The following is a 13,446-nucleotide window of genomic DNA, read 5'->3' on the forward strand; positions in this document are numbered from 1 at the left end:
TCTCCATCAAGCCCAAATACCCTCTTGGGTTATTATAGCATCACATTTATTTCTCCCACTCGTTCCACCTTTCTTAACGTCATGGAACTTTGGTTGAATCGCAAATCTATGATTAACCCATTCTAAAAACTCGCAACCTTCCATATTTGACCTATAGTACTTCCTTAGGTTCCATTGTTCCTGACCCTCCAACAAGTATAAAATCCCTTTACAAACTTACTCTTAGTTTCTAGGATCGTTGACCCTATTATTCACATTGCCATGTTTGAAGAATTTACCTTCCTTAACCGTCCACCTTTTTGGGGGTACTAGTGGTCTACCATTAGCATATCCTTTTATAGATAATCATGTTATCCATTATCACTTTTCTAGACTACGCATGTCTTTAACAAAATATTCAAACATCATAGTTACATGGTCTTACTCTTGTTTCATTGTATTTAAGTGGCCTCACTATGGCCTTCCTCCCCCACTTGGGGCGAATGTCCCGAATTTCGACAAAAGTCTTGAATTTTGGCAACTTTAGGGACATATGTCTCCTATCTCTATCCCTTATATATATATGTTCGACTATTAGCAAGATTTAAGTCACCATGGTATTAATCTCATAAGTTCTCTTCTCTTATTTAGCCACACGGGCTTGAGATTCCAATTCCTCATGTCAATATCCATTAGGAGTGTAATATCACTTCGTACACTTCTGGATTTTTATAAAGTTCATAGTAGAGGGGTCTTCTCACCGTGGGTTCAATTGACTCTCCTTTCATAACTTCTTGTCTCCTAGGAGAGACTTGTACTCTCATCATTAATCTCCTGGTCATGTCTCCCATATATCACGTGCTTATATAACGAATTTTCTTTCACACATTAGAATCATTTACATACCTCTCACACTACCCACATGTGCTATTCAAGCTTACATATTACTTATCAATTCAATGTTTCTTTAGAGGTGGTAATCATTTTTAATACTTTTCTCGAATAAATTATGCTCATAGTACAATGTACTTATCCTATATGCCCATACCATAAGTTCAACAAGATACATCTGCCATCTCCTTAATATTGATGCCTTTTCCCAATTGTCATGCCATATGACAACATTACTTGAAATAGACAAACAAGTGTTTAAAGGTACCTTGAATCTCAACGCACGAGTTAGAAAACAATCTTATAGTCAAGCTTTATCGCAACGATCCGGAGTGTTGAAGAAGGGTAACATTCCTAAATATCCGTGTAGCCTCCAACTTATAGATGTGGTCGACAACATACCGATAAGAAGGACTCTACTAGACACGGCTTCGAGACATCCTAGGACATTTTAAAACCTTAGGCTCTGATACCAAGTTTGTCACGCCCCAAAATCCGAGGAGCGTGACCGGCACTCAACCGAGTAAACCCAACTGAGCAAGTCTGTTAGTTTTCATACTACCCAAATTCGTCTTTGAATAAAGAGGAATGTACACCATTAATCAAATTCTATAAACATGTCATTAACAAGTCCATTTCATTTCCATTAACAACTTCGTTCACAATTTTTAAGATATTACAGGTTTTATACATTATTGCCAAACATCAATATTTCTACTTTAATTCCAATACCCGACACTACCCACAACCTGTCTGCGGAGCCTCTAAATACAACTTAAGAATAATATGGAAATGTCGGCAACAAGGCTCCGGCTATACCTCAAATACAAAGTACATGATAAACAAATGAAACAGGACCCCGAAACGAAGTGGGGCTCACCAAGTCAGCTAAAAGGATGATGCGGCGCTAGCTGCGACCAACCTTGCCTGCTATAGAAACACCTACATCCATTTAAAGACGTAGCGCCCCCGATAAAAGGGACGTTAGTGCCATCGAATAGCACTAGTATGTATAACTAAATACCATCTCGTTAGAAAGAACAACCATACAAGGACAAAGAAATCATAAAGATTCAACAAAAGCTTTAAACAATCACTACATCATCAAATAAAAGGAATCACATAACTTTCACATAATTTGCATAGCTTTAGTTTGGCACTTTTAATATTGTTCATCATCATTCACAATTCCACCACTTTCTTGAGCAGAATCCGATCACGGCCTGATCAGCTAAGCTATCTTACAAGACGTTACGCTTATTTCAGTCTCACTTTCCAGTTTCAATTATCATTGCATTACCACCATGTGTGTATAACATGGCGTCTGATCACGGTCCGATCAGCTAAGCCGTCTTACAAGACGTTACCCTTTTTCGTTACCCATCTCACTTCAATCTTTGGTTTCACATGTATTAGTTCACTGGCACTTGGGGCCACAATTATCACATCATACTTGGCACTAGGCCATATTTCATAACTCTCATTCCACATCACTTTCACTTTCAACATCAAACTTGCAATTTAAGATAATGGGCACATATAAGAGCAATTCAAGTTATAAGTATAGAGAGGAACTCTCATGATTCGGCATAATAATCACAATTTAACTTGACTTTAAATCTAGGTAATTTAGCATATAGTTCATGTTCTTCACATATCCCCAATTACCAAGAATAGCACATTGAACACATTCAGACACACCTTTCACATATATTCTTGCAACACCAAATCTTTTGAAATAACAAATACTACATAATTCAAATTCCGGAAATACAACATATGCAGGGACACCATGGGAGCTCAATTTCTAAGAAGAGGGGGTTTTATCAATACATACCTTGTTTGAGTTTTCCTTAAGTTACTACGACGTTCCGTAAATTCTAGCAATCCCAATCTACTTTGAGACATAACAAAATTGAACACAAATTAGGAAGGTATTCGTGGTTTCAGCTCATTTGAGCATTTTATCAAATACTAGTTGAGCATCTTGATTTCAAATCTCTTTTACAAGATTTCCTTCATTCCTCAACCCAATCATTACTTATTATGTTCAACAATCTTCCCACAAACCTAATTTGTACATGCATGTATACATAATACTATTACACCCAAGAATCATACCTCAATAACCCATCTCACAATCTCTACAACACCAACACAACCTAGGTTAGGCACCTATGGCTTCCAATCACCATCCCTTGAGTTCTGGTGTATATATCATACATAAATAATCACCATAGAGTAGTTGGAGATGATAGACATACCTCTTGTAGTAAGAATCTTGAGAATCTCCACTTGTAGTATTCTTGATCAATTTAGGGATTTGAATGGGAATCAATGGATTTTCAAGATCAATCCTTGTTAATATAAGTGTTTAGGAGTAGTAATCAACTTAAAATACTCCAAAAACATTATCTTGGATCATAGGAGGGAATTATGGGATGGATTCCCCTTGATAGAGCAAGCCCTAGCTCAAAAGAATGACTTAGAGACTCTTCATACCCGGTCTAGGGGTATTTATAGGGCTTCTAGGCGCGCGATCGCGGTCAAACTGCACCCGGGACGCAGTGGCCGCGCTCGTACCTCGCTCAGGCCGTGCTTGGAGGCAGAAACTTTCAGTTTTCCCGCGGCCGCGCCGCGGACGCGCGTCTGACACAGGCCCGGTAAAATAGTCATATCTTTCTGTATACACCTCCAAATGACAAACGGTTTGATTAGTTGGAAACTAGACTCAAAGAGCTTTAATTTGATAGGTTTTTCATTGCACAACACCTTATATAAATGGAGATATGCTTATCCAAAGTGAGGTTTAGTGCGTACTCATTTACAACTTTAGTCTATTATGAAATTTTCCAACTTGGCTTAGACTTAGGCCTCTCCTTAGACCCCATATCACTTATAATATGACTTATACGCTTATTAACATATCCAATTGATATCCATTATATCATGAATCCTCATTTGCACGCGAGATAAAATAATTAGCCTACCTTGGCACCACGAAATCTTAAATTACTTAGCAAAATTTTCAGGGGCTTTACATTGATTCTTTTTTTCTTTTTCTTTTGATGGAGTTACTAAGAAAGACTGCTCCACGTTCGAATTCGTAGGATTATGAAATATTTTATTTGGTATGACCGAACCATAAGGCTGCCTACGTATCTTGTGGTGACAAGAATCAGGTCAAATGTAGTTCAAAAAGATACTTTTTGTTGTTGCTATTTTTCTTTTCCTTTTTCTTTTTTTCTTTTTTTTTCTTTTTCCCTCCTTTTTTTTCTTTTTCTCTTTTTTCATTTTTTATTTTTTCTTTATCTCTATTTTTCTTTTCTTTTTTGAATTTTCCTTTTGGAATGAACTTTCTAAGATAAACCTATGGGACATGAATTCTTTTTTATTTTGTATAACTCTAACTTGATTCCAAAAGAGTGGAGGTCAAATAAATCAGTACAGGCTCAAAAGGGGTACCAAAGGGTATAAAGTATTTGGATAGCTAAAAGAGGGCCTCCCAACCCCTGAAAATGCCAAGTACGACACATGCAACTTGAAATGAAAACGGAAGAGCACCGAACATTTTTTTACAGCTTCAACATTGATATCACTGATATGCTTTCCACCCTTTTTTTACTGCCTTGTCAAGTACAGAACTCTCATTGGGTGATTTCTTCTTCACGATGGATACCCTCTGTCTGTTTGGAGCAAACTCCCTTGAATTTGTCTTGTAAATTGAGGTGCACTTGAACTCAAAATTGCTCGCTTCAAATTGTATGGGATGCACTCTCCTTTAATGAATTCTTGTCATCCTATTAACTTCCCAAATTATCTGCCCTAATTTCACACAGTATGGGCTTCAAATGATCTCAAAATGTCCAAATCTGTACTTATTTCCCTCAAGTGTCCCTATCATTTTTAAAATTGTTTCATCGTTTCATGACTAAACTAGTTTTTAAGACCAGGCTGCGAATTACACGTGCATGTCATGTCACTAGAGTCAACAGGAATAAAACTATAAAGAAAAAGAGAACTAAACAAAAATTACTAGAAATAACAGAAAATAGAAAATTGCATTAGACAGACAGTGAAACGGTTCGAACAACAAATCAACCAAACTAAACTGGGGTTATAATCCTGGAACAAACCTACATAACATTAAACGAGTTACTACGACTAATTGAGCTAGGAAAAATAAAAGGATAGAAGGGTTTGAGTCTTAAGACAATATCCAGATTACAACCCTGAAATAACCCAGACAACAGAAATGATAACAAAATAAACCACCAGAAACTCCTCCCTGACTAGCCAAGAAAGGAGCATCTTTCCAATCACCAAGCTCAACATCTTAGTCACTGAGTTCTTCATCAACAGTACTAGGACCTTCACATGTCTTCATCGTATTGTCCTTAGCAAATTGCTTTTGGGTCCCTTTTGCCGGCTCGTTCTTAGGATCAACTTCCGAAACCAAGAGTGATAGCGCTGAAAGCTTTGCGGCCAGTGGCCTTTTGAGGATCTCAAAAGAATTCTAATATTCTTTTTCAATACAAATCATACCCACCATATGCGTCTCATTATGAACAGGCGATGGACTTTGGCTAGTGTCTACTGCATTTGAATTTTGCACAACAATGTCACCTGCATTAATAAGCTTCTGAACTTCTCTTTTCAGATGCCAACACTTTTGCGTGTTGTGACCCAGGGCATTAGAGCAATATGCGCACCTTTGAGAATAATCAAAATTCTTTGGACGAGGGTTTGACATTTTTATCTGAACCGGTTTTAGCATGTCCAGTTGCCTCAATTTTTGGAATAAACTGGCATATGATTCTCCAATAGGAGTGAAAGTCTTTTCTTTTTTCTATTGCCTTTTGATTTTGTACTCTTTCCTCAGTTGGAACCTTTTGCAGGTAGGTGGTTGAGATGCTTGAGGAGGCGGGTAAGATATTTGCAAAAATAGTGCAGGCCATCGCGGGTCCTATGGATGTGGAGCATATAGTGGTGCTTTGTGGACGGAGTACTGGGAAGGTGATGTACGACTTTGGGGGTTTTGTGGAGAGAATTAGAATTGGGGAGGATTACAAGGATATCCATGGGGTCGGTATCGAGGTTGAAAGCGTTGAGCAGGAATGCCCACCGGATCTTGTCGTTGGCGCGGCTCAACAAAATCTTTTCTATTTCTCTTTCTTTTAGCCAAACTTACTGAGATGTTCTGAATGTCTTATGTAGTATCTTTCAATGCCGAATAACTCATGATTTTGCCTGACTTGATTCCCTCTTCTACCACCTCCCCTATTTTTACCACATTATTGAAAGGTTTACCCAAGGTCGGGATCAAATGACTGAAGTAGGTGGGCCCCTGGGATTGTAGGAAAAGCTCAACCATTTCTTCTTCACCAATCGGGGGACTGACTCGAGCAGCATGTTCCCTCCATCTGAGCTCAAACTCCCTAAAGCTTTCCTCCGATTTCTTTTCCATCTTAGATAGGGAGGAGGGGTCTGGGGTAATTTCTATATTGTATTGAAAGTGTCAAACAAAATCTTGAGACATGTCATGCCATGTATGTCACGTACTGACATCTTGACGTGTATGTCATTCTAAGGCTGCCCCAGTCAAGCTCTCACTGAAATATGTCATCAACAAATCATCTTTCCTGTCAGCACTTCTCATTTCACTGCAATAACCCCTCAGATAGGCCACTGGATCTCCACGCCCATCATACAAGTTATACTTTGGCATTTTAAACCCCGCGGGCAGATGAACATCAGGGAACATACACAAGTCATTGTAAAACATGTTAATGTGATTTCCCATCCCTTACATGCTCCTTAAGGACTCTTCTATACCTTTCAGCTTCCTGGATATCTCATCTCGCCCTTCTTTTCCTGTGAATTTTTCATTTTCAACATAAGGCTCATTCCGAGCGTTCTGATTGTATAAGTCAGGAACCTTGTGGGCAACCTCTGAGGGGTAATATTGGAAATCATAAGCTTTGAGTGGGTGTTCATTGTTGGATATATGAAGGGAAGATTGTTGAGAAGTTGTGATTATGGGGATAGTGGATATGACAGGAGGGCAATTTTGGGAAAAGGTAATTGCAGGACGAGTGATGGAGCTACTAGGTTGGTTGGGAAAGCTGTGATAAGCGGGTGGATCTGGAGGGTATGGGGGATCATCTGGCACCATGACCGGAGTTTGGGTAAGGGTAGCATCTAAGAAGCTAGGTGGTGGCGGGGGTGGTGCCTTCCCAGTCATCCAAGCCTAATACATGTTTGTCATGTGTTTTCTTAACATCCTTACCTCTTCAACCAACCCGTTGCCCTGTTCAACCAATTGCTTTTGGGCACCAGTATCAACCGACCCAATTCCGTTGCCGTCTGCCATTGCCTTTCGACCTTATGTTGTAGAGAAGAGTTACCACTTTAAGAACCACAAACCAACCACCCTTCTGCTATAATGAAGATAACAAAAGGAATAAAATGAAGTCATCACGTTAGTGTTAGAGCATTTAACATAAGATAATCTCACATTATGTGCAATGCACTTAATCACAATTAATGGTTCAAGAATGACTTCGAGGGTCACAAGGTCACTTGACATCATCCCAATTTGTCCATTTGAATGTTCTCTTTTCTTTTCTTTTCTAGCACTTCTTGGCTTACTCATTTTCCTTCCCTTTTTTTTTTCTAATTATCACTTTTTTCTTTCCGCTCATTTCTCACATCCCATAATTTCATCTTTTCTTTTATCTTTTTTTTTTCTTCTTTTGTTTTAAACTAAAAAAATGATTCGATCAAACCCTATGTAGGTTGCCTATGTATCATGACGCCGCATGAATCAGATCTTATCGTAGTTCGGGAAAATCGGGAATAAAGTAAACAAACTAACGTTCTCAGTTTCTATTTCTTTTTTTTTCTTTTTACCTTAATGACTACTCTAATGGGAAAAGAAAAATAAAAGAAGCAAATTCTTTTTTTTAATTTTCTAGACTTAATATTTTATAACCTATTATAAATTCAAGCTTAATGAGCATATTTGTTTTCTCTCCTTTTTTTATTTTTGAAACAAATACTATATGGGAAATTATTAAGGGAAAACCCCAAGAAGAGAAAAATATTTTTTGATTGTTTTTTTAGGAAGGAAATCTAAAGAATAAACCAAAGAAAATATTTTGAATTTTCATTTGATATCCCTGAAGAAGTATTTCGAAACGATAAATGAACAAGATAAAAAAATATTTTTGGATTTCAGTTTTTGATTACCTAAGGAAGAAACTTTAAATATAAATAAAAGATAAAGTATGTTTTTTTTCTTTTATGTACAATATCCTAAAGTTCTAATGAAAATAAAAAGAATTTTTTTTTATTTTTCATTAATTTCCCAAAGAAGAACCTCAAAAGAAAATTGTTTTTGGATTTTTGGAATTAATACCTTAAAGAAAACTTTTTAAAGAGGTGCTAAAAGAAAATTCTTTTTTTTTTTTTGAATTTTTAGTCTTAATGTACTAAAGCAGATATTAAAGCAATTTTTATTTTGAGTTCTAGATATTAATTTCCTAAGAAAAACCACAAAAGAATTTTTTGAACATCTAGAGTTAGTATTCTAAAGAAAACATCTAACAGAAATATAAAACGCAATTTTTTTTTTTTTTTTGGATTTTTGAGTTTTAAAACATTTTTTCAAATACAAAATAGAAAGTACAATAACAAAAGACTCGACATTACTGTACAAAACTAGAAAAAAAAAGATGACATAAAATGAAAAACGGACTCAAAACATAACAAAATAAAAAAAATATCTTTAAGCTATTCCTGAATGAGCGATCCTAACTAGATGGTCCCGGGGTGTCTGTCGTGCTCAAACTCCGATAAATAGACCCACACCTGTATTAGAAAATTAAGATCAAATAAAGTTAAGGACCTAAACTCTTTTTGGATTTTCTTTTACCTCTTTTTTTTCGAAAAATGATGAAAAAGTGTAAAATCCTTTTTTTTATTGAATTTTTCATGTTTTTTTTTTGTCTTTTTCTTAACAAAACGTGACAGAAAAAATAATTGTGCCCTACTTGCTTTATTTTCACAATTCACCCTCTTTTCTTCCTCATTTACCCTCAGTCATCATTGGTCCACCAAATGACCCTTTTACCCTGGAAGAAATGTAGTATGTAGCACATAGGATGCATCAGGATGGTCTTTTATTTTTGGGTACACCTGTCATAGACGGACCAACCCTTGTATTGAGTCCTCAAAGTCAAATGCACGTGATTCAAACAAATGTTCCTACTAGGGATCCGGCATGAGGCTGTGTTTTTCTAGGTTTTAAAACCTGGAGTTGTGTTCTTGACCTGGCTTACCCGAGCGGACAACTCGAGCCAAAGAGGGGGCAACGTACCGGGAGCACTGAAGTTTATCCAGCCTTGTTGCTGGCCTAGCCTTGTTCTATTTGGTATAACTCCTACAGAAAAAGCGGGTCGCCCGAACATGTGCACCATTTTTAGAAGACTTAGAGAGGTGGCATAAGAAGACAGTTATGTACAATTCAAATAATATCAAAGTGGTAAACAGACAACAGTTAGCACAAAACGTTCACAAAATACAGTAATATCAACAATAAATAAAGCTAAGTAAAAATAATATTAACAAGCTCGAATTCTTGAACCTGAATTAGAGATTCTGGGTAGTTGTCTCCTACAGAGTCGCCAGAGTTGTCACACCTCCTCTTTATCACCCCGAGAGGAGGTACTAGGGAGTTTTTTCCAATTTAAGTGACAATCGAAACGGGATCATTTATATTAAATTCAGAGTCGCCACTTGGGATAATTTATGGTATCCCAAGTCACAGGTTTAAAATTCCGAATTAAGGAAGTTGACTCTATTTACGGTCCACGAACACAGAAATTCGGGTAAGGAATTTTGTTAACCTAAGAGAAGGTGTTAGGCATTCCCGAGTTCCGTGGTTCTAGCACGGTCGCTTTGATCATACTTGGCTTATTAAAATTGTTTAACTACTGATTTTAGAACCTATGTGCATTTGCCTCTTTTAATTAAGAAATTATCTTTAAACATGTCACGCGTACGTTTACCCATTTGTTTGGCGCGTCAAAAATCATGTCATGTGAACGTGTCCACAAATAATAACGCTTTATTATTTTTATGAAAGTTTGGCCAAAGTTGCGCGAACGCATGCTCCGGTTTTGTTTTTAGAATCAAAATTACGTCACGCGAACGTGTACGCAACTACGATGGTATTTTAGATGTGCCTAAAGCAAACTACGAACATTTGTCATTTTTATATCTAGGTTATGAAATTAATACGAGGGTCATGTATGATTAAATCATGGATGACATACTTCGGACTATATAAACTAAATTTAAATTAGCGACCTATTAAAACAATTTTATTATTAAGAAAGTTTGATCGATGTTGCGCGAACGCATACTCCGAATTAGTTTGTAGAATCTTAATTATGTCACGCGAACGTGTACACAATCACAAAAGAACTTATTAATCATTATTAAGATTGTTGCGCCTAATTTAGTCATTAGAAACATTTCAATTCAATCATCCACACAAACATATAAAATAGATAACCAAGCAAAGAAGAACAAAGATAATCCAAAGTAAGTGAAATACGAAAGTTACGAACAATAAAATAAGAGAACATATGACCAGAACTAACATGTATTTTGAAGGAGAAGGATATTCTTCTTTTTTTTTTTTTTAAACTAATCACTACGAAAGAACCTTTAAAATACGATTAAGGAAGAGCAATGTAATGCTGGGTATTCCATTTTGAGAGCTTTAAACTATTTGATAAGAGCAAATTCACAATTGAGAAATAAAACCAAGTTTAACTCCATGAACGAAACAGACTCCATGGCACTTAATTTGAACTCAAGATTTCACTGATTGTCCATCAACTTTCAAGCAAAGCACAATTTACTCATCACTCTTAATGAGGCCAAATAAACTTTTTGAATACATTCTTCACATGGAATTAGACTAGACAAGTATAGGAAGGAATAAAATCTTACCCAAACACATGCTCCTAAATAGTCGAGCAACTGGTTCTCATCACAACAATACTACGACAAGAAGGGATCCAAACAATTTGAACAGTAATTCATTCGGGAACGAACAATCAGCAACGAATTTTAGCACACCCCAACTACGAATTTAAAATTGATTGATTGAATTTTAAGAAAAGACAGGAGTAAAATCTGACCTCAGATCTGAAATCCAATACGAAAATTGAAACAATTTCGAGCAAAGAATCGCAACCAAGACTCAACGAAGGACCTCGACTCTCCAACGATGACTGAAGTTGACAACTACTGCTGCTGGAATCTCATATTAGATCCCAAAATCGGCACAAATCGAAGATGGCGCCAGCAACCTCGATGAATCTCGACCAACAATTGATGAGATATCACCGAAAATAAAATCCCACGAACAAAAGATTGACTGAAGGGCTGAAATTCGTGAAGCTGTTATTTGGTGGTTATTTCAGATGCGTTCATGGTATTCAACAACAGCTGATTGCTGGCTGGAATTGGAGGAGGTCATCAGCGGCAAGATGAAGAAGAAGAAAGTGGTCAGCGGCGGCGATGGTTGGTGTCTGGTCGCTGCTGCCCTTCGTTGAAGAAGATGGGTTTCCTTGGTTTATTGTTGAGGAAGAAGCATAACGGATCCTTAAGGGTCTTAGGTTTAGGTTACTTTTTCCATGAAGGAGATGAAACCCAAGGTTTTTGGACTCTCAAGCAGATGAACGAAAATCTGATGGGATCGTCCTTTTTCTCAAAAATGGCGGATTGGATTTTTAGGCATCTAGGTCTTGTGCTAGCTCTAGGTTTTGGATTTTAGGTATTTTAGGCTCATCTGCTGGTTATATAGAAAGAGTTTTTAGGTTAAGGAGTTATGGATTTGGTATTATTGGGCCAAAGAATAAAAAAATGGACTACAAGATTAAAATGGGATAAACCAACCCAAAACTAACTCTTCCTTCTAAATATACAATTTATAATATAAAACTAATTTTAATTAATTAAACTTAAATTACATTAAAACACGAAACTATATTTGTGTTTTCAAGATTATATAAAAATAAAAATAAGGTACTATTTTTTGTATTTTTTTTAGATTTACGAAAGTATATAAACTAAAAGCAACTAAAAATAAGAAATATTTTTGTAATTTTCATTTTGTGATAAAATAAAGTAAAAGGGTCAAAACTATTTAAAATAATTTTTGTGACGACCCGGCCGGTTGTCTTAAGAATTAACTCTCTGATCCCCTATTAACTGCTTTCCCCAAGTTTATTTCTGCTATTTCGATTTGCCGGGATGTTCGATTTTGAGTTTCGGAGAGTTTTGGGACACTTTGTCCCTAAATGAGAGCTTAAGTGTTGGAAAAGTTAACCGTAGTCAGAACAGTGTGAAGACGGCCTCGGAATGGAAATCTGATGGTTTCGTTAGCTCCGTTGGGTGATTTCAGGGTTAGAGCGTATTCGGATTGTGTTTTGGAGGTCCGCAGCTAATTTAGGCTTGAAATGCCGAAAGTTGAATTTTTGAAGTTTTCGGTCCGATAGTGAGATTTTTATCCGAGGGTCGGAATGGAATTCCGGAGGGTGGAGTAGCTCTGTAGTGTTGAATGTGACGTGTGTGCAAAAATTCAGGTCATTCAGACACGTTGTGATAGACTTTTTGATCGAAAGCGTATTTTGAGGAAATTTGGAGTTCTTAGGCTTAAATCCTTGGTTAATTCGAGGTTTTGATGTTGTTTTAAGTGTTTTAAGGATTGGTACAAGTTTGAGTAAGGTATTAGGTGATGTTTTTGCTTTTTGTTGAGGTCCCGAGGGCCTCGGGATGATTTCGGATGGTTAACGAGAAGTTTGAGAAAATGTTGCAGTTGCTGTATTTTTTTGCTGCTTCTGGTTTCTTCGCATCTGTGGTTTAGGGACAGCAGGTGTGGCGCCGCGGAAGCGGCTAAGGGGCCGCAGAAGAGGATTTTGGTCTTCTCTTTAGGAACCGCAGAAGCGGTACCGCATCTACGGATTGGGAGTCGCAGATGCGGAAGCTGGCTCTTTAAGTGAAAGCCGCAGATGCGATATTTGTTCCGCAAAAGCGGGACCGTAGATGCCGTCCCTTGACTGCAGATGTGGAAACTGCTGGGCATTATATTAAAAGGGGTTCCGCGACTTGGGGGTTTATTTCCACCATTTCTAATCGTTTTTGGAGCTCTTTGAAGGGGATAAAAGAAGGATTCGAGGGGAATCGCTTGGAGGTAACATCCTTGACTTCATAACTCGTTTCTATGTGATTATAGACTTAATTAGTGATGAAAAACTTGGGAAAAATGGGTAATTAGGGCTTGAGTTTAAGAGACCTTTAAATGAAGATTTGAGGGGTCATTTGGACTCTGAATTCAGTGTTCTTATTATGTACAGACTCATGCGAGTACGAGATTTTTGAAAATGTAAATTTCACCCGATTTCGAGACGTGGTCCCGAGGGGCATTTTGGTCTTTTTACATAATTTCGCGTATTAGCTTAGACTTTAATTGTAGAATCAGTTACTTGAAGTGTTACT

This window comes from Nicotiana sylvestris, chromosome 3 (assembly GCF_000393655.2).
Source record: "Nicotiana sylvestris chromosome 3, ASM39365v2, whole genome shotgun sequence".
Classification (NCBI taxonomy): Eukaryota; Viridiplantae; Streptophyta; class Magnoliopsida; order Solanales; family Solanaceae; genus Nicotiana; species Nicotiana sylvestris.